This window comes from Macaca mulatta, chromosome 3 (assembly GCF_049350105.2).
Source record: "Macaca mulatta isolate MMU2019108-1 chromosome 3, T2T-MMU8v2.0, whole genome shotgun sequence".
In the NCBI taxonomy this organism is placed as follows: Eukaryota; Metazoa; Chordata; class Mammalia; order Primates; family Cercopithecidae; genus Macaca; species Macaca mulatta.
Window position 1 is genome coordinate 121256083 of NC_133408.1, and position 22194 is coordinate 121278276.

The following is a 22194-nucleotide window of genomic DNA, read 5'->3' on the forward strand; positions in this document are numbered from 1 at the left end:
AAGTGAATTGTCAATTGCAACTCAGCAGGAAAAATGTCAGTATTAGTGTTGGGCAAGAGACCAATTCAGATTCAATAAAAATCTTCAATTCATTATAAGACATTTCTTCTAAGGTAATAACTAGTCCTTTTCATGTTGGAACAGTTATAGAAACTGAGTTCTGACTCCTTTGTTTTGTTTTATAGTTTATAAAAATTTGGCCTTAAGCAACACCTGTTTAGTGAATCTGGAAAAACCAGTCTTTTATTTATTTATATATTTAATGAAATGCCGATTCTTTTTGCAAAACATTAAACCGGGGTATGAAGATAAAAAGGTAAAACAAAACAAACAACCATGTTCTCTGATGCATTGTCATAGTGAATGCATATTAAATCTCTCTATATTAGTGACTGTACAGTATATAATATGTAATATCAGTTACACATCTCCATCTGAAGGAAATTAAATCCTAATAATACAACAGGAACCCACAAAGTTCACTTTTTCCTTTTAAATGGCAGAATGTTGTTTGTTGAGAGTAAATAGCTACTTCTCTGTTCCATTTAGTCTTCATAGAACAGATGTGTCTGAGGCTGGTTTCTTTTTTTTTTTTTTTTTTTTTTGAGACGGAGTCTCGCTCTGTAGCCCAGGCTGGAGTGCAGTGGCCGGATCTCAGCTCACTGCAAGCTCCGCCTCCCGGGTTCACGCCATTCTCCGGCCTCAGCCTCCCGAGTAGCTGGGACTACAGGCGCTGCCACCTCGCCCGGCTATTTTTTGTATTTCTTAGTAGAGACGGGGTTTCACCGTGTTAGCCAGGATGGTCTCGATCTCCTGACCTCGTGATCCGCCCATCTCGGCCTCCCAAAGTGCTGGGATTACAGGCTTGAGCCACCGCGCCCGGCCAAGGCTGGTTTCAAAGAAGAGTGTATCAAGCATTGTTGGGAATAAACTTGGGGAAAAGTGCCCAGGAATAAATTTGGAGAGAGCTGCTTCACCCTGTGACCTTTACAGAAGTATGTCACTGTTCTGTGGTTTGGGTTTTGTCTGAGAAAATGAGCTAGCGATATATCCCAGGTGTCTCACAAGACACACATTCCTAAAGTGTAAGGGGCCTTCTGTGATCTTGTAGTTGACATTGGTTGAATACTCCCTATGTTCAAAGCAATGTGCTGCAGGCTATGGGTAGGCCAATGAACAAAAGGGACGCAGCTACTCTCTTTAGGGAGCCCACACACAACTTTCCATGCATGGAATCACTTCCAAAATGAGAACTATCAGAGATGACTTAGGGTTATGGTGAAGGTAAAAGACACACTAAATGGGAAATCTGGAAGCTTCTTTAGACAAACCGATTGTGTCTCTCTGTGTATCTAGATTATTAAAGTGTGTTCTGATACAGAGTTAACATATTTCTGAAAAGTTGTGTAAATTGGTTGTGGTGAGCATTTTCAGAAACCCCTGACCTCCCATCTCATACTTTGTTCTTTGAAATTAATGTGAAAAATGAACACTATCTTGGCTTTCCTTTCTTTCTCTCATTTCTCCCCATATACCTATTATTTCTGATTTATTTGTAAAATAAATATGTGCTTTAAAGATTGTTTTTTTTTTCCTTAACAAAAAGCTTGTAGACATGTTTTCTTCAGGTTATTTTCTTAGTTATTTTCTGCTATGTCTAATACCAACATTGCCACAGGGAGTGTGTAAAAAGGGAGGAATGCGGGTGTTTTTCTATTTGTTTTTAGTACCATAGAGTGGAAAAAACATGGACCAGTTAGAAGCAGCTTCATCGCTATCTGTGTAGGTGACCTTAGAATGCCGGTGACTTAGACTTCAGTGCGCAAAGAATTGGATTGTTGTTAATGCAAATAACCCAGTCCTCAACACCAGAAATTCTTTCTTGCGTTTAAAAGTAGTCCTGTACACAGTTAGAAACGCTTTTAGCTGCAAGGAGTAAAACAGTAAATAATAATATCTCACATAATAAATCTCTTAATAATGGTTCTAGGGTTGATGCACCTCAACAATGTCATCAGGGTCCCCGGTTCTTTCTTTTTGTCCTACCTTCTCAACATTTTAGTGTTTCACCCAGTCATCTCAACTTATGGCCAGAGATAACTGCTGCTCCCAGTGACACAGTCTCTCACATGCTCAAGGAATGGCACCAGACAGCTCTCCTGTGTACTTTTATCTTTTTTCAGAAGCAAAAGCTTTCTCAAGAACTCCCCACTCCTGGTGGAGTCTCCTTATATGTTTTTGGCTGATTCTAGCTGCAAAGAGATGGAAATGTATTAGGGTTCTTCAGAGAAACAGTAGGATGCAGATATATATAATGAAAATAAGATTTAATATGATAAATTGGCCATGCAGTTATGAAGGTTAAGAAGTAAGTCCCACAATCTGCCATCTGCGGAAAGCTGGTGGTGGTGTTACCAGAAAGGGGTCCTGATCCAGACCCCAAGAGAGTGTTCTTGGATCTCCCACAAGAAAGAATTTGACGCAAGTCCATAGAGTAAAGTGAAAGCAAGTTTATTAAAGTCAAGAAATAAAGAATGGCTACTCCATAGGCAGCGCTGCTGCAAGGGCTGCTCAGCTCCTTATACTTATTGTTGCTTCTTGATTATATGCTAAACAAGGGATGATTATTCATGAGTTTTCCAGGAAAGGGGTGGGCAATTCCCAGAACTGAGGGTTCCTCCCCTTTTTAGACAATATAGGGTAAATTCCTGACATTGCCATGGCATCTATAAACTGTCATGTCCCTGGTAGGAGTGTCTTTTAGCATGCTAATGCATTATAATTAGCGTAAAACGAGCAGTGAGGATAACCAGAGGCCACTCTCGTCGCCATCTTGGTATGGGTGGGTTTTGTCCAGTTTCTTTACTGCGACCTGTTTTATCAGCAAGACCTTTATGACCTGTATCTTGTGCCCACCTCTTATCCTGTGACTTAGAATGCCTAACCTCCTGGGAATGCAGCCCAGCAGGTCTCAGCCTTATTTTACCTAGCCCCTATGCAAGATGGAGTCACTCTCGTTCAAATGCCTCTGACAGTGTAATTCAGTCCAAGTCCAAAGGATTGAGAACCAGGGGAGTTGATGGTGCAAATCCCAGTCTAAGGACTAGAGATGATGAGATGACCCAGGTCAAGAGATGAGGCAGGAAAAAGAGGGCAAATTCCTCCTTCCTCCACCTTTTGTTCTATTGAGACCCTCAATAGATTAGATGATGCCTACCCATGTCAGGGAGGACAATCTACTGAGTCTGTTGATTCAAACCCTAGTGTTATTTGGGAACACTCTCATAGACACACTTGGAAATAATGTTTAATCTGGGAACCCCATGGCCAGTCAAGTTGCTCCATGAAATTAACCTTCACAGGATGGTATTGGGAAAGAGAAATGTGATAACATGACTAGAGCTGAAAATTGAGACAACCATGGTTTTTGTCCCCTTTGGCCAGGCATGTGGCCATCTGAGCACACCTGAGGTCCTGCTGTAAGTGAGGTAGTAGAGGATGGCTGTTAGGGACACAATATCAGTGGCTACCACCACCCTGTGGGCAATCTGATGCTGGTGTCCATTAACCACACTTTAAACCACTGGTTGCCAAACATCTGGGTTTTATCAGAATCATCCAGGAGCTTTCATAAGTGCAAGAGGTCTGGGCCCCCTGATTCAGTGGGTCAGGGTTGAGGCCTCAGCATCATGACTTTCTAAAAGCTCATTAGCTTAAAAACAAAACAAAGCAAAGCAAACCTCAGGTGATTCGGTGATTCTGGTGCACAGCTAGGATTGAGAACTTACTGGACCAATCATTTCATTTCTCCGAAGAGCAGTTAGAAGCCCATGGAGATAACATTGGGATAATAATAGTGTTTGTCACAGAGGGCAAGTGTGAGGTATAAATGGTTTGGTATACATAAAGTTGAAGCTCAAGCCAGCACATAATAGTTTTGGATCTCAGTCTGCCTTCCCCTTATGCCAGATGCCAGATGGTTTTAGAGGCAGATTCCAGTTTCTTCCAAAGAAAGTGTTTTTCAAAAATAGTGACAAGTAGACTTGTTTGTCTTGGCTACTGTACTAGTTCCCTATTGCTGCAGCAACAAATTACCACAAACTTAGCAGCTTAAAACGACACCAGTTTATCATCTCACACTTTTGTAGGTTACAACTCCAGGCAGGATAGGTTGGGTTCTATACTCAGAGTCTCACAAGCCAAAATTGAAGTATTGTCGGGCTTTTCCCTGGAGGCTTGAGTAAGACTCCACTTCCAAGCTCATTGAGAATATTGGCAGAATTCCATCCTTGTGGTTTTAAGACTGAAGTCCCTGTTTTCTTGCTGGATGTCAGCTGGGGTCCTCTCTCTGCTCCTAGAGGCCATCCACATTGCTTCTCATATGGTCCCCTCGATCTTCAAAGCAGCAACTCTTTAACTTCCTCTTCTGCCCCTGTGGAAAAGCTAATTTTACAGGCTTATGTGATTACACTAGGCCCATGCAAGCACACTCCTTATTCTAAGGTTAATTGTACCTTATAACATAATCATGGAAGTGATATCTCAATCTTCACAGGTTCTGAGGATTAGGATGGGACATCCCTGAGGGCATTTTCAGAAATTCTGCCTACCATAGCTGTTTGTCTACTTCCCTGTTCAGCACCCTTTTCCCCCAGTGGCTCTCATTCAGCCTTCAATCTTATCAGCTGGTAATTACCAATCTCCAGGTGAAGTATTAGCACATATCATGTCTTTCACTGCAGCTCCATGTAGGTATAATCATATCCTATGTTGGGCAAAAACCAAGGCGCAGGAATGATGGCAATTTCACTTGCTGCATTTGTGGGTCCCATGGACATAGAGGAATAGCAGGCTGACCTGACCTTGAGAGGTTCGGGGCCTCAGGTATTCAAGCCTAGGATTTCAGTTAGACACACAATGAAAAACAGCAAGAGGAGATGGGTGAGTGACACTGACAGGTAAGCACTTCTGGAGTTCAGAAGTTGTCATGAATAAAGATGATTTCAGAGCAGATAGGTCTGGGAAATCTTTCCACGGCCACTCCAATCACACTGCACTGGCAGCCACCCACTTCCCTCCTTCCTAAGCTCAATTCTCCTTTTCACAGAAGCCCAGATTGGTTCTGGCAGATCTGAAATTACTGTTTTGGAGCAAGGAATACCTTGTAGTTGTCCAGAGAATTTTTTGGCAGTTCTTAGGCCAATATTATTTTAGTCTGCTTTTCAATCTTCAAATTGGAATTTTTTAAATATTGAAAATCAAGCCAGGCACACTGGCTTATGCCTGTAAACCCAGCATTTTGGGAGGCTGAGGCAGGAGGATTGTTTGCGCTCAGGAGTTTGAGACTAGCCTGGGCAACATAGGAGACCTCGTGTCTACAAAAAATTTTTTTAAAATGCTGGGCATGGTGGCACATGCTTGTGGTCCCAGCTGCTCAGGAGGCTGAGGTGGGAGAATCTCTTGAGCCCAGGAGTTTGAGACTGTCGTGAGCCATGATTATGCCACTGCACTGCAGCCTGGGTGACACAGTGAGACCCTGTCTCAAAATAGAATTAGAAAAAAGAAAAACGACCAAACAAAAATCAAAGCACAAAGAAATCTACTGGAAATGGGAGAGTCTGGGATAATCTTGAAAAACCAAAATGAAAAAAATTACAGGTTTGAAGACAGAAGTTGTAGATGAGCTTCATGGTCACTTTTTTTAAAAACTGTCATTCTATAGGGAACACTGTGGTATGTGGGCCAGTCCCCACTTCAAGTTTGAGGCACCCATTCTTCAGCTGCTGGGAGTGTTGGCAGCTGATGACCCTTAGCTGAGGTCTTCTCAGGGAATTAAGAGGAGTTGGAGAGAGCCATCTTGTCCAAGGTCATGGCTCCTCCCTCCTACCTTGTCCAAGGTCAGTCCTCCTCCAATGACTGGTAAATATTGGGGTAGCAAGGACAGACTCAAGTAGAACAAGACTGAAGGGCTATCCTGGCTGCACAGTTTCCCTGAGGAACTGGCTTAGGCCTTTGCTAGGACTGCTTAATGGTCCAGCTTCTCCCTCTACCCAATTCTGCTCCCTCCATTTCCCCATAGGCGTCAATGTCAAAGGTACTACGGGGTATCCAATCTTTTGGCTTCCCTGGGCCACAATGGAACAATTGTCTTGGGCCACACATAAAATACACTAACACTAACAATAGCTGATGAGCTTAAAAAAAGAATTTTTTTTAAGAAAGTTGACAAATTTGTGTTGGGCCACATTCAAAGCTGTCCTGGGCCACATGCAGCCCACAGGCTGTGGGTCGGACACACCTGGGTCCTACCACCTTCCTGTATGCTCATCTGTGGCTAGCAATAGAATTGAACAAGTCTCATCAACCTTGAGTATAGACTGTTTGCTAGAGGCCTTCAACACGTGTGCCTGTTTGTGTCCATGCGCACATATGTCTGTTTTCATGTTAAATTGGTAATAAATGGGCAAATGATCTAAAAGTTTAAAATATGATTGGAAAGTAAATTGTTTAGATTTTAGAATCCCATCACAAGCTTCAATTTTTCTTTTTAAAGTTTCAGTTTCATACCTGCAAAAAAAGTTCCAAAAGTGAACAATTGAAAGGTCAAAATTAAATTTCAGAGAGGCCTTAAGTATGTGAAATTCATTTTGTTCAATGATGCACTAGAGGTATCTGCATTTGAGCACAGTCGTGATGAGGGGTAGATTGTCAGCCATAGTTAGTTATCCAGGATATGGCATTTACAAAATAATGGCATTGTGTCAAAGTTCAAATGAATACCATTTAAGAATGCCTCACTATCTTTGGAAAAATGGCTCAAGGAAATTATTCCTCACAAATCCATCTTAGTCCTCCTGAGTGGTTGGTTGGGGTAGTGGGGAATGTGGCCTGGAGAGGTAGCTCTGATGAAGTGCTATTCCTCAGGTTGTAACTGGGCCCTTCTGTAGAGCAGCAGGTGCCCTGACTCACTGACCTCCAGTGGGGATCTTTTAAAGTGTTAATTTGACTGAAACTGACATGCTGATGCTAAGCTAGTATTAGAAAACTTCCCAAGAGAAAAATATATAGTATGTAAGAATAGGACAAGGTGGAATCAGTCTGGATATTAAGACATGTGAGATTCACATATGTAAGTATCCACTTGTTTCATGTCCCAAGATATCCAATTCTATAGATATTTTCTAGGTCTTCTGATACCTTTGGTTTTCATGGAAGTTGGGATAGTTTGAAAAGAGCACTCCTTAACTCAACCTTAAACAGTTTAGGGCATCAGGTGCTCTTGAATGTGGTGGGAAACTAATAAAGCCAGTTGTGTATGAGAGGTGAGTGGAAGGTTCTGGTTTCCTGTGATATTACATCTTGGGTAAAATGTATCTTGGAGACCAGGCCACCTTTGTAAAATCAACAAATTGGCCACAAGATTAAAAATTATGACTCAGGAGTCATGAACCCAGAGGTTACAAGATTACTAACCTCCGCAATTGCTCCTATAGATAACATTACTATTGTAAAACCTAAGATTGGTGCTTGAGATATTTTTTAGACCCTGCATTCTGATGGATCAGCTGGCACCACCCAGACTGGTAAACTGACTCATCTGGTCTTATGGCCCCTACCCAGGAACTAACTCATGTCTGCCAAACTGTCTTTAAAAAACCCTAGCCTCCAAATTTTGGGGGAGGCTAATTTAAATAATAGTAAAATTCTGGTCTCCTATTTAACTGGCTCTATGCATATTAAAATCTCTCTATTGCACTTTCCTGTCTTTAAAAATTGGCCGTATCTGGGCAGCAGGCAAGATGAACTGGTTACAATCTCATTTGATTCTTTAAGGATAATCCTTTGCTAAACTCTTTGCAGAGACTTCTTTACCTCACTATGATGCTGGTCAGCAGAAGGTCGGTGGGGTTCTTAGATTTTCAGTTGTGTATTGCCACCATGTGGGGCAGCATAGATTTTATGGCTTCCATAAGGTGTAACAGATTCATTCATCCTATTCAAAAGGCTACTGACATATTCCTGCCAAAGATAGAATTCAACCAAAAATAACCAGAAAATGTAACTGAATACCAAAAAAATAAGACAATAGACCTAGACCAATAGGGGATCTTGATAATATGACTATCCAACATGGATTCTATAATGATTATGCTTAAAATGTTTAAGGAAATAAAAATTAAAATTGAGAACACTGGCAGAGACCTGGAAATATAAAAAAATAACCAAATGGAAATTCTAGAATTGAAAAATTTGATAAATGAAATCAAGAACTCAATAGATGGGCTTAATAGAGAACAAATACTACCAATAAAACTCTTTATTTTTTTGAGACAAGAGTCTTGTTCTGTTGCCCAGGCTGGGGTGCAGTGGCGCGATCTTGGCTCACTGTGATCTTCACCTCCCAGGTTCAACTGATTAGCATGCCTCAGCCACTCAAGTAGCTGGGATTATAGCTGTATGCCAACACACCTGGCTAATTTTTTTTATTTTTAGTAGAGATGAGGTTTCATCTTGTTACCCAGGTTGGTCTCAAACCCCTGGGCTCAAGGGATCCACCCACCTCAGTTTCCCAAAGTGCTGGGATTACAGGCGTGAGCCACTGCGCTTGGCTGCCACAAAACTTTTCATTACAGAAGTTACTGAGTGACCTCCCCCAAACTCTACAAATTACCACGTAAAGCTTAGCCTCCAAACGGCAAGCTCATTCGCCCTGGACAGTTCATGCTTTATCTTTGGTGAATGGGCATTTGTTGTCTCTGAGATATGTTCTTTACTTCCAAGTCCTTATCCTTAATCGGTCATTTTGGATTGACATGTCTGAAAAGTATCATCAGCTCTCTGTAATAGTTAAGTTGGAGGAACCATCTCTATACACTGAGTTCCTGGGGGCAGGATTATATCTTTTCCTCTCAGCAATCCCAGGACCAGCAAAATACCTGGGGGCAAAAATAAGTCATTCCTACGAATGTAAGAATAGGACTTGAAGAGTAGAAGGAAAGTGAGGGAAGGGTTAATGACAAAGACTTCAAAAAAACCAAACCCTAGGTCAGAGCCTGGACTAAGCAACACTTCAAAGTTGCTTCTCCTGTCAAAGCAGTTTCTTCTGTCTGTGCTTCCCCTAGTTCCTCACCACACCCTCAGTCTGGCTAGTCCTCCCTTCATAATGACAGATCAGAAGATCTTTACTGAAAGAAATGGTGTTTATTCTCTGTGAGAGTAATATGTAATAGTAAGTGGGAGATTTCACTCAAGACCTGACTGGTGGTGATGGAGTAGGGGGTTGGTCTTTTTCCACTTCTCTAATGGTAATGTTTTCTCCCAACTCACTTGCATGTTTACAGCAAGCTTAAGTGTACACCTAAATTTTATTCAATGGAAATTATGGGAAATCCAATATGCAATTTAAGTAAGTAACTCTGGTTACTTTGACACAACGAAAATACTAAAGCGGAAAAAAAAGGGATGAACCAAGTTGCTGACCTCTTCCTGCAAGCAATGTAGTGAGGTAGAAAATGGGATCAATGTACTTGTGTTCCCTCAAGATATATCTCCCTTCTCCATCCAAACTGTTGAACTAAATGAAGAGTGAGGTCCTTGAGGAATGAGTTTTTCCCTCTGTTTTGTTAATGGGGGAGGCTAATATTCCTAAAAGATAGCTCTAAAATGTTGTCAAAACAGTCAAGAGTTAACAGCAATTGTCCATGTCTCTAGAAGCCTGATTGTTGTCATTGCTTTCCCATATGAAAGAGTGGGGTGACTGACTGGCTATTAGGGCAACAGGGGATTTTATGTGTTTTACCACACCTCAGCCTCCTGGGGGTGATTTTGATTTATATTAAAGCTGACAAAATGAATCAAATGCTTGCTGACCTTGTATATAGGGAATAGCTTGGGTTGGATCTTAAGAGAGATTACCTATTGGACAGGTGAAAGAGAAAGTTACCATGAACACTCCTGATTTTAATACATCATGCCATAGGATGAAGTTAATTTTTAGCTCCCTTGAGGGGAAACAACTACCATCCTGCCGCACAGTAGTCTGGAGAAAAACAGTGTCAGTTGAAAGGAAACCTCTACTTTCTTTAATTTCATTAAAAAATAATCTCATTGATGCCAACAACTGTGCTTCTGGGTAAAGTCGCTGGTTCACATTTTCAGTTTCAATTTCCCTTGCTTCTCTTGCTTCAGTTCAGTAGCAACGGGAACTTTGGGTAATTCTGTATCATTTAGATGTGAAGAGGAAGAAAGAAAACCCTTTATAAACACATCCTGATGAGTGAGTGTCAGAAAATTCTATGCAGAGATGTGGAGTAATCAAAGAGCAAATTCAGAAAATATTCTTTAAGTTTAGGATTTGTAGACTACTGAATTATAAATTTATACTGATTAATACATAGCAAAGGTTACATTAATATAGTAAATCATGAACTTACATTATCTTGAGGTGACTGACCCTATAATGAGGTCACTTATAAATTGATTTTATGAGCACATAACACTTCATCTCTTTCCACCCTCTAAGTCTGTATATTATTAAAATACAAAAAGACTAGACTTGATGTGTTTTGAAACTTCAGACGCAGGTTGAGTTCCACCACTCAGTTCTGCTTCACTTGTTCTTACTCCAAGTCACTCAACCTCTGAACACGTTTTTCATTTGGTCAATTTATTTGAGCATTTGTCCAAGTAGCCTGAGGTGGGTCTAAGTATAAGACATGAAACAGTTTAACATGGCAAAGACTGTCAGACTTTCAGATAGAAAAAACAGTTTACTTAAGAATCTCAGAAATAGCTGGTCACGTCTAAGTTAGGGTCCCTAAGAAAATACAGGTGATTTCACTTAGTATTTCCCCCATTCCTTTCCCCCTTCCATTTCTGAAATACAGATTGATTTGTAAGGAGCTAGTTTTAAAAAGGAACATAATATGAGGAAATTATTGTAAAGTCACATTCTGTTAGGTTTCAAGGCTGATTTGTTTAACAAGCTGACCACAGCCCTAAGATATGCTTGAAACCCTTAGTGCAGGGAGACAAAACAGGAACAGGGCTGAGCCTGATGCAGCCTCATTTGGGTTTGGTTGCTGCCCCATTTGTAAAAAACAATACAGACGGCCAGGCACAGTGGCTCACGCCTGTAATCCCATCACTTTGGGAGGCCCAGGCGGGCGGATCATGCGGTCAGGAGATCGAGACCATCCTGGCTAACATGGTGAAACCCCGTCTCTACTAAAAATACAAAAAATTAGCCGGGCGTGGTGGCGGGCGCCTGTAGTCCCAGCTACTCGGGAGGCTGAGGCAGGGGAATGGCATGAACCCGGGAGGCGGAGCTTCAGTGAGCTGCGATTGCGCCACTGCACTCCAGCCTGGGCAACAGAGCAAGACTCCGTCTCAAAAAAACAAAAACACAATACAGTCTGTGAAATAGACAGTTGTCCCTCAGTATCCTTGGGGTACTGGTTCCAGGACCCCCTCTGATACCAAAACTCATGGATGTTTAAATATCTTATATAAAATGGTATAGTATTTGCATATAACCTATGTTTATCCTCTTGCATACTTTAAATCTTAATCTCTATAATACCTAATAAAATGTGAATGCTATGTAAATAACCATTATACTGTATTTATATTTTTGTCATATTTTTTATTGAATATTTTTGATGCACAATTGGCTGAATTCATGGATGTGGAACCCACAGATATGAAGGGCCTGATACCATTAGGCAATTTTCTTATTGGGCTGCAAATCCAAAATCCAGACCACATTTCTCTGAGTAAAGATGTAATTTCCTCTGAAAAGACTAAATGTTTTCACTGTCAGTTGCCCAGGGGAGAGGTTGGTTCAGCAGGAATTTTGGGGGGAGGGTGTTGAGAGTGTTAGACTCAGGTGAGGGGAAACCTTCCTCATTTCTTTTAGTGCAGATGTCAATTTGACTCCAATTCTAAAGAAGTGCTGATAACTGAAGGTTTCTAGTGGGGTAGCTGAACTACCTTTGGTGACCTGGAAACAGGTAGCAAAGAAGGCAGAGCACTAGCCTGGTAAGGGTTGAAAGGATTCCACTGGGGCTTGGCTGATCTCATAAAGTACTATCTGGACCCTTTCTTTCATTATTCGAGAACAAGTCAGGAAGGTCTGGTCTCTACTGTGGGCAACAAAGAGGAAGGTAAGTCTTTTCCCCAGGGTCAAACAAGATGACAGAAGTCACCAGCAGAAGATGGTAGTGCCTATTGAAGTAGCAAGTTAACTGGAGTCACTGTCCCTAGGAGGCAGCCCAGGAATGGGCAAGAGGGCAACCCATTTCTGGGTACACATGACACTGTACCCTTGGAACCTCTGAGGATCATGAGGGGAATATTTTAAGGGTGGCTATTTCTGCCAATAATGCTGGAAAGGATTCGTGGCATAATGCCATGATATGTAGCTGAATCCGCCACAGTGTCTGTACAAAATGTTTAGGTAGTTCATTCTGTCAGTTATTAAGTGTTACGAATCTGAAATCATTAAAACATTGTACTGCAGAAGAAATAGGCATATAAGCAGACCAGAATACAGTTTACACACAAACTGATACTGAAATATGTGGTAATGGTGATTTAAAATAAATGTTGAAAGAAAGGATCATCAAATAAAGTGTATTACAACAAACAGGTAGCCATTTTCCTACCTCACTCCATATAAGAAAATAAATTCTGGACAGATCAAAAATATAAACACAAAAAATGAAACTATGAAAGTAAGAGGATAACATATTATAAATAAACCTTGGTGTGAGCAAGACACACAATTCAATAGCACTAAGAAAAGATTAATTGGTTTGTGTGGGGAAAAAAACAACTTAAGTACGAAATAATCATAACAGGTCTAATACATATAAACTAAGCCAATATTCAGAGTTTATAAATTTTAAAAACCCTAGTAATTCACTATTAAAAACAATTGGCTAAGATGAAATGCAGATTACCAATGTATAAAAAAATCACTCAAACCTTACGTACAAATCAACAATTATCAGATATTAATGCAGTGATAAAACTAGTAAGTTTAAAAATCAAAAACTGGCAAAAGGGGCAGGGAAATATACTCATAAATGTTGAGTGGTAGTATAAGGTAGTACAGTTTAAGAAGGCAATTTGGCAGTATCTATGAATATTTAAATGCACACATTCTTTAACTCAGCAATTCCTTGCTAGGAACTTATCCTATGGCTGTACCCACACAATCATTTCAAGGATGTTCAGTGCAGCAATAATTACAATAATGAAAGTATAATCCAATGCAATTATCAATAAAGGAATGGCTAAAAACTTATGGCACATCCATACAGAGATCTAGTTAACTATTAAAAAGAATTACCTCTAAGCTATTAAACAGATAAGTAGAAAATGCAAAGAGCAGAATGATGTGTACAGTTTCGAAATGAGTACAGTTCTGTTATTTTCTGTTTATGGCTGGACAAAGGGACTGCTGGGTGGGGCAGTGGTAGATTATTGCTTTTCATTTTATATTCATTCTCTTACCAAGTGCATATATTACCTTTGTATAAAGACATTATCCTCAAACCATGTAGTAATGCCCAATTGAATGTATCTGTTTAAGATCTAAGGAAAGAAACTTCAGGGTTACTGGAGTTACTAAAAGATAAGCCTAAAAACATGCCAATGAAAGAAAATGGCTCTGGGTCTCAGAAAAAATGGTACACTGATTGTACTTAGGAAAAAACTGGAACGCTGGAAGAATGAAGTTAACCTGGTTTTGGCAAATTTGTGAATATATATTTCACATGAAGTTGTACCTGAGCCTTATTCTTTGATATCTAGTTCAAATGCCACAATTTCTTTGAAACTTCTCAGATCCCTAAACACTTAATATACAGTCCTCTTATAGTTCTTTGTAAATACGTCTATCATAGCATGTGTCACAGTCCTGAGGAGGCGATTTGTTCACTGGCATGTCAGCCCCCAACCCAAATGTGAGATCCTTCAGGCAAGCCTTAACCACAGGATTCGTCCTCTTTTCTCTTCTATACTTGACAAACCATGAGCCCAGTAAAAGTTTGTTGAATGGGTGAATTAATGACTGGAGGAAAAAAAAAGAGACGTTGCTTTTTTTGGATTTTAGAAACTTCTTCCAATAGGATAGAAAACTTGTGACTTGAAATGTAAATTATTAACTCTGTACAGAGTTTTCTCCTTACCAGTGTTAGGAAAGACCCTACCTTTTTTTTTTTGCCATCACAGACCGCTCGTTGCTTCAGTAACCAAGACCACTGAGATATACCAACTGACAGTGCTTTGGAATGTCTAATGGTCACTGTAGAGGAAAGGAACCTGAGTTTTCTTCCCTAACAGCAAATAAACACAATCTTCTGCCCACACTTGAGGTTTTGTTCTTTTTCTGGACTATATTCTCTAATATAAATGCAAGGCTTTTTGCCCAATGGTGTATGATGTGTGGAGTTCAAATCAAGATTTTCTCAAGTAGAAAACCTGTTTAGGGGTCCCTCCATATCTACAAGAAAAGCATTTTGTTTAGAGGTCTCCATAAAAATGAAACAGAAGAAGGTAGGGGCATATGGTACTCGGAACTTTTCTTCGTAGTGAAAGGATGCTCACCATTTATTTCCTTTTAATTGATATATAATAATTGTACATATTTATGGGAGAGAGAGTAATATTTTGATACATACAGTGTATAGTAATCTTTTTAAACTTTTTTGTTGTAGAGATGGAGTCTTGTTGCCCAGGGTGGACTTGAACTGCTGAGCTTCAGCCTCCTGGGTAGCTAGAACAGGCATGCTGCACTACACATGGCTTTGTTATTTAAAAAAAAAAAAAAAAAAAAAAAAAGTCCTATTATGTCCCAGGCACAATTGGAAACAAGACAGATATGATCTCTGATAACAGCATCTGGCAACTATTAGGATTGTGCCTAGAACCTATTTGCAAATGGTGGGAAAAGGCAGGGACCGAATATGTGAGTTCTACCTAGCAGTATGATGGGTTAAAGAAAAACAGAAAGAATGAATAAGATCTAGTATTTGATAGCACAATAGAGTGACTATAGTCAATAATAATTTGTCTATTTAAAAATAAAAGAGTTACTGGATTGTTTGTAACACAAAGGATAAATATTTGAGGGGATAGATACCCCATTTTCCATGATGTCATTATTACTTATTCCATGGCTGTATCAAAGGGACTCATGTACCCTATAAATATGTACACCTACTATATACCCACAAAAAATTTTGTTAAAATAAGTACGTAGCTCAGGTTGTTCAAGGAAGATAAGAAATTGCATTTAGTACAAAGACCACTAACCTGGGAGTCAGGAAAATTGAGTTCTGTTGCCATTTCTGGCATTATTTGTGTCATTTTTCTAAACTTTAACATCTCTAGATCTGTTTCTGGATCTTTCAAATGAGGTGTGGAACATCTTTAAGCTCTAGAAATCAGTAGTCCTGTATTTTTATGTGGGAAAGGGCTCAATGTCTTCTATTTCCACGAATAAGAGAGAAAGACTTAAGCCAGAACAGATCTAAGAAAGATATGAAAATAATCTGATGCAAGGCTTTGAGAATAAATAGTAACTTCTAAGTACTCTTCACCCTTGAGTAGAGGAAGAGAAGGATGCTAAGATGGGTCCACATGAGGCTGCTGGTCCTCTGTATGGATCAACTATTTACCACTCTTTAAGATGGATACCTCCTTCATCTACCCTCCTTATGAACTAGTTCAGCAGTCTTTATACCCTTGATTGAAGAAAGTAATTCCTTATGACAAGATAAAACAACCCAAATCAGCTTTGAGATCCTTCCAGCTCATGTGTGTACCTGCTTACCTCTACTGCTGCTTAAGAACGTCTGTGGACATTCTTCACCACTGGTTGTAAAAACCCTAGGGACCCAGGGCCGACAGCTTTTTTTTCCCACTATAGTTCTCTAAACTGTGACAACATAAACATGATTTTTTAAAAGTTCAAAAAGGAAAATAGTGAATTATTCAATTTCTTTCCAATCCTAGTACCCTTCCCCAAAGGTACTGCCAACAGTTTTTATATATTCATACATTTATAAGTTAATCATATTTATCCTTATTTGACATCATATCTATGTTTGGTCTTAATTCTGTCATCTTCCTATTTTAAATTCTCCCTTTAGCTTTCTTACATGGCCTATGTTATCTTTAATTTTGTGTTTTCATTTTAATAGTTATCAGGCTTAGAGTTTTGGTGATTACCTTCATAACTGTATTCAGAATATTACATCCTTATTGCTTGATATATTATCAGTTTTACAAAATTTCTATTACATTCTGAAAAGTAAAACCAATTAGGGCATGTATATATTACCCCTTACCTTGTCTTTGATATTCTATTTTCTAACATGTTAATCTTTTCTATATCAAGATGTATAACATTTCAATATGCTTCTATAGCCTTAAATAATTCTACAACTACATATTTAAATAACCAGCACCAGTCCTGTTCTCAATGTTTGTCCATTCATCTCTTTAGATGGGCTTCATCATCTAGATTCTTCAAGAAGTGTCCACCCTCTTTTAATTTACCCTTACATTTGAAATCACTTGGCTTCCTCCCCACCCCCATCCCACCCAAGAATCTGGTAGACTTTGCTTCGCTCTGCTTTAGCACCGAATGTTGCTACAGAGAAGCCTAAGTCCAGTCTGTTCTTCGTCTCTCCATCTCCCCCTCCCAAAGAAATCACTCAATTTTGTTGCTGCTAAGATGACATTCCCCGCTCCCTGCCCCCAGGACAATTTGCAGATTTTGGCCAGATCAAGAGCAACTGTATTTCTTTAAATTATAATGTTAAAATTAGCATTTGTTATATTATCTCACTTTTATAAAACAGTTTCTATCTATTTAGCTTAATATCCAGTTTATATTTATGCATTAATTGGAATTACTTTGGGGGATGGTGGAGTTTGGGGTTCTCTTAAAATTTTCATCTTTGAAATGTTCACCTTTAATGAATGTTTGTTTTTTTTAAAATAATGGAGCTTATCACTTTTTTTGATGGAAAGATGACTTATTTAGTACAAGTTGGTAGTAAATACACAAGATATAATGATGTGTACTTTTTGTAAGTTTTGAAGAAAAATTAAAAAAAATTAAAAATTAAAAAGAAAAGTTAAATGTTTAAAAAGAGGAAACAATTTCTCAAACACCTCCTCTTGATTCTGACAACTTGGGTAGGTTAATGGGCTTATGCCATAGAAATGGCATTTTTTCCTCCCTGGTATCAGGATACTTCATAAACTTTAACAAGAAGAATAAGCCAGAAGTTTTCTTAGCAATATGAATTAAGAGTAGAAAAGCCATTGAATGATGTGGATGGAAGTTTTATGGCTGCATATGGAAATGAAATGCTTTAAATGGCCCCTTTCGAGAAGAGTCTCTTGCTTCACACTCTATTCTTTCTTCTATATAACATCTGGTGCTTTCAGTTCCCCTTTTTTGTAAAGTGCTGGAGGTTAACAAATAAAATACAGTAGTTCCCCCTTTACCACGGGGGATACATACCAAGATCCCCAGCAGATGCCTGAAACGGTAGATAGTAGAGTCCATCCACCAGGAATGTAGCAAGAATTAATAGGATAATGCAATGTAAAACAATTAGCACACTGCCTGAGAGTATAACTCTACTGCACACAACTATTTTTTTGGGTACTTTGCTTCTAATAGAAGGTAAGTTCCTTGACAGCAACAAATATAATTTGCCACTTTATCCCTATTATCTAGATCAATACTTTTAGTAGGCACTCAAATGTTGGTTAAATGATTTGGAACTGAATTTGTCTGGAGTTTAGGTAAGGAATTGCAAATTTTTAAAAAGGGAACACATGCTAGGGCCAGGCTGTGGAAGGTCTCATATTCTGAGGTTATACTCATTTTATTCAACAGCTCGCAGTGACCATTTTTAAGATGTAAGAGAGGACTGCCTTAATACTGAACACTGGAATCTTTTATCTATAAAAGTTAAGTTTTTCTCCCCACTGGTTTTCAAGTTTTTAAGCACCCATATTTTTACTAAGTTCTAGAAGAAAATATTTCCTTAAGAAAGAGGAAACTGCAGGATAATGCGGGCATCAATTCTCTGAGTGCTCTCTCTTCCTTCTTTCAGCAACTTCTAAGCTGGTGAGAGGGAACTGAGGTTCACAAAAGATACACAATTTTAAAAAAAAGTCTTAAAACACATCCATTTTGATAGAAAACAGAGGCAGCCGGGCATGGTGGCTCACGCATATAATCTCAACACTCTGGCAGGCCAAACCATTTAAAGACCACCTTGGGCAACACAAGAAGACCCTGTCTCTATTAAAAAAAAAAAAAAAAAAAGAGAATGGGGGCAATAAAAAGTCTTGAGAAACTAAAGACTTGCTGCTGCCAATTAGAAGAAAAAGAAAGGGTAAAAGAAAAAACCATGGAATGAGAGATGAGTAGGAGAAGGTTCCAACAGCTATAAATTCAAAGGCCAAAAAAGAAATTCAGTCAGGCAAGCAGGTTTGTAAAAATTACTTTAAAAATCAGGAATTTATCTCTGTGGCCAATTATTCTGAACACATAGTTACCTTCACTTCATCAAATAAACTGCTTATAACATAAACCTAATCAACGTAAAAAAGCAGTGGTTTTAATACTTCAATTACATTAAAAATCCAGTTATTAAAATCATAACTATCCTCTTTCTGCCTCTGACATATACACACCCACACTCACCTACCCACACCCCACCAAAAAGTATAAAAACAAGGGAGATAGTCATGAGTAGAACTAAAGGAAAAGTTGAATATTACTTCTCTTCCAAATCACCACCTTTCCACAATCTAACAATTAGACAAGAAAATTAATGAGAATGAACTCTTATAGAAGGGGAGACAATGCAGTTTAGGTAGTTCTATGAAAAAAAAAATTGAAGCTTACAAAAGTCGAAACCTGGTTAGTTGTAAAAATGAAGACACTGTAACCAAATTAGTTCTATGACAGCACATTATTCAGCAGTTCTAGAAATGAAGAAGTACTGTTAATCTTTCACTAGGCATTCATTAGAAAAGCCAAAGAGCCTAAGTTCTAGGATTGAATCTCATTTTTTTTTAAATGAGTATTTTGTTATTTCAAAGTAAGCTGTTGTATTCAACTGCACTACACAGGGGCAATATGTAAGAAAGTATATAATCCCCTGGACAAATTTTCAGTCCTGGAGAAAAGCAATATTGGTAACAATACAAGAAACACTAGCACATTTGGTAGAAGAAATGATGCAATGCAGAGACAGTTTTAAGTTCCAGGCAGCAATACAAAATGTATTAATTAGTAACAAACTCATGGCAAAACAAAGTTCACTTCTGTTTTACTAATATAGATGTATTTGGAGAATGCCAATGTTGCTGAACTTATTCAACTTCAGTTGTTAAATGTTCATTCATTCTTAACCACTAAAAAAATCTCCTTTGGACAATCCATATTGTCAGCATTATTAGACTTTAAGATGAAAAATGTGTTTAGCTCTGTAGAGTACTTCCCCTTAACAAGGAGATAAATTCAGCAAGAATCTTCTTGTATCCTTTCCAGTACTATGAAGTCATACCTTTGGAAAACTTAAAATAGGTTTAATTGTATATATTTAGGTAAATATATCTACTTCCCAATGACTTAACAATTATCAGTACAGCTAGTTGGAAAATATTTAGCTGTCTGAATATGTTAAATTATACAACTCTACCACTAAAGTAGTATGAAGTGCTATTTGTCTCCTCAGCTTTTCTAAAGCTGTCTAATCCAAATAACAGTGTGTATGCATGCTTGCATGCGTACACACACATGCTAATAGAGAACATACTGGGTAGTAGATTACTGAAAAATCAAGACATATAGGCTAGACTCAAGGGCCTTATGAAATTTGTAACTGTTTGCCTAGGAAGACATAAAATACTAGGTCTATTTTTATTCATATCCTGAAACTCCCAGACAAATCTATCAATAGACTTGAGCTCTGGATGAAGTATGCCTAAAAACACAAAGTTTTTCAGCCTATAGTTTACATTTCAGTAAGCCTTCATATATACATATACCCACAGCATGATTAAGCAAGGGTGGAAACTTTTTTGTTTTTTAAACACATAGTTGGAACAAATAATTTCATAGATAAAAGTAATTTCTGAAGTACATAAAGTGTCTATTATTCAACATTCAAGTCTCTGCTCAAATGTTACTTCCTAGTCTTCCTTAATACCCCATCCAGAAAATTGTTCTGATAATATTTTTATTTTCCTAATACCACTCTCTGAAATACTTTGTTTATTCATCTATTAGCTTATTTTCTAACTCTAGAATTAAGACATCCTGTATGTCTTGCTCACCACTGTATTTCTAGCAGATGCTTGGCACAATTATTTGTTGAATAAACTAATTTCTCTGTGTATGCAATAGATCAAAATATACCAAGGAGCACAGAAGCAATCTCTCTCTAAATATATGAGATTCTCTCCCCTCCTCTGCCCCCACCCATCCAGACACACTTACCTGGACTACAGAGTGTTTCTAATTTTTTCACAGTATATTATTCTCAGTCAGAGGTGGAATATTTTGTTGCTTTAAAGTAAGTAATACATATTGCAGTAAAACTTATGTAAGCCTATTCAAACTAAATAGCTTTGATGGGAAAACAATTTTATACTTTTGGAAAAATAGCCCCAAACTACCCATAAAAGACAACATTTATCTCACAACTTTTATATTGGTTAAAAATAATCAGATGAAACAACTTTGAACACGGCAATTTATTTTATGCATTATTTAAATCCGCTGTTTAAAAATGTTCAAAAGGCACTTCAAGAAACATTTAAAAATACATTTTTCTGACTTAATGGTGATCACTTAAAATAAGCAAGTCACCAGACATTTTTAAACCATTCAGAACACCATTACCTTAAATAATTTTTAAATTCCAAAACACAAACATTCACTATGTAGTACAACACACTGCTTAGCAGTAAGATTAGTTTCCCTCTAATAATATACTTCATGTAGGTTATTAATTTGCAAGGCCCTGCAAAGTTACTAAAACTTAATATAAACTGAAAACTAGAGAGGTAAGGGAGTTGAAATAGAGCACAATTCAACTCTAAAACTTTAGAGTTGGTTTCTCTAAAGAGAATTTGTAAAATTCCTTATTCTAGCCTGTATTAAAGTTTTTATTTCAAATCTTATATATAAACACATTTTTAAAAAAATCAACAGAGGTTACATTAACATTTAGCATAAAATCTACCACACGTTGTCTGCCAGATTGCTTCGGTATGTTTCTGTCAGGCCTACTATAAAGCAGAAAAATAAAGCAAATGAGATTTTTGTTGTTGTTGTTTTTGAGAAAAGGGTGAGTGGAAGAATCCAAATAACTACTTCCTTTAATAATTGTAGATGTAGAATTAATTTAAAATTATAGATTTTTAAGCAGGGCAAGTATCTCCAAAGCCAGTAGGCATTATTCTTAGACTTTTACTTTCCGTTTTATAGGGAACCCTAGTTAGTAGGTTTAAAATTATCAATTAAGTAATAAAAATTCTAATCACTATTAACAGCCAAATTAACCCTGTGAAGGCAGCATTTAAGAGTAACTAGAAAATGGAAGTTAGTAATAAAGCAAATAAAGAAGGGCAATAAACACAAGGCAGAAACTGTCAAAGAATAATAGTCTAATGAACTGAAAACTTAAATGGCAAATAAAATGCTAGATATAATTTAATCAAGGGATTCTTTCAAGTATAATAAATAGTGCATCAACCTGGTAATAACTATAGTTTGACAGTCTCAAGGGAAAAATTAATACTCAAGAAAACTGTGAAACTAACCAGTTAGCAAATTTAATGCTCAAATCCAATTCCATATTAAAAAAATATTAAGAGCTGATCAGTGATTTATTTTCATACCTCATTACAGTAAGAAAAACTCCTCTGAAATTCGTATTTGAAAGCAAACTGGGACAAAAATCTGCTTTATGAACTTTCCACTAGAAAATACAAGCATACCATTATTAGAGAGCATAAGACATCAAAAGCCTTATGTTTTGAAACCATACTAAAATCATTTACCAAATAACAAAGATCTTAATCTAAAAGATAATAACTACATCATCATCATGAAATCTGATTTTATGTGCTCTATGAAGTACT

The 22194-nt window shown here is 38.0% G+C and overlaps 1 long non-coding RNA gene across 1 annotated transcript; it reads right to left on the reverse strand.

Moving 5' to 3' along the window:
- Positions 1 to 2495: 2495 nt before the first annotated feature.
- LOC144339891 (uncharacterized) lies at positions 2496 to 20488 on the reverse strand. Its single transcript, XR_013415449.1, has 2 exons — positions 4697 to 20488; positions 2496 to 4443 (listed from the first exon to the last, which is right to left on the reverse strand). It is a non-coding gene; the product is annotated as an uncharacterized LOC144339891 (long non-coding RNA).
- Between the last annotated feature and the right edge of the window lie 1706 nt (positions 20489 to 22194).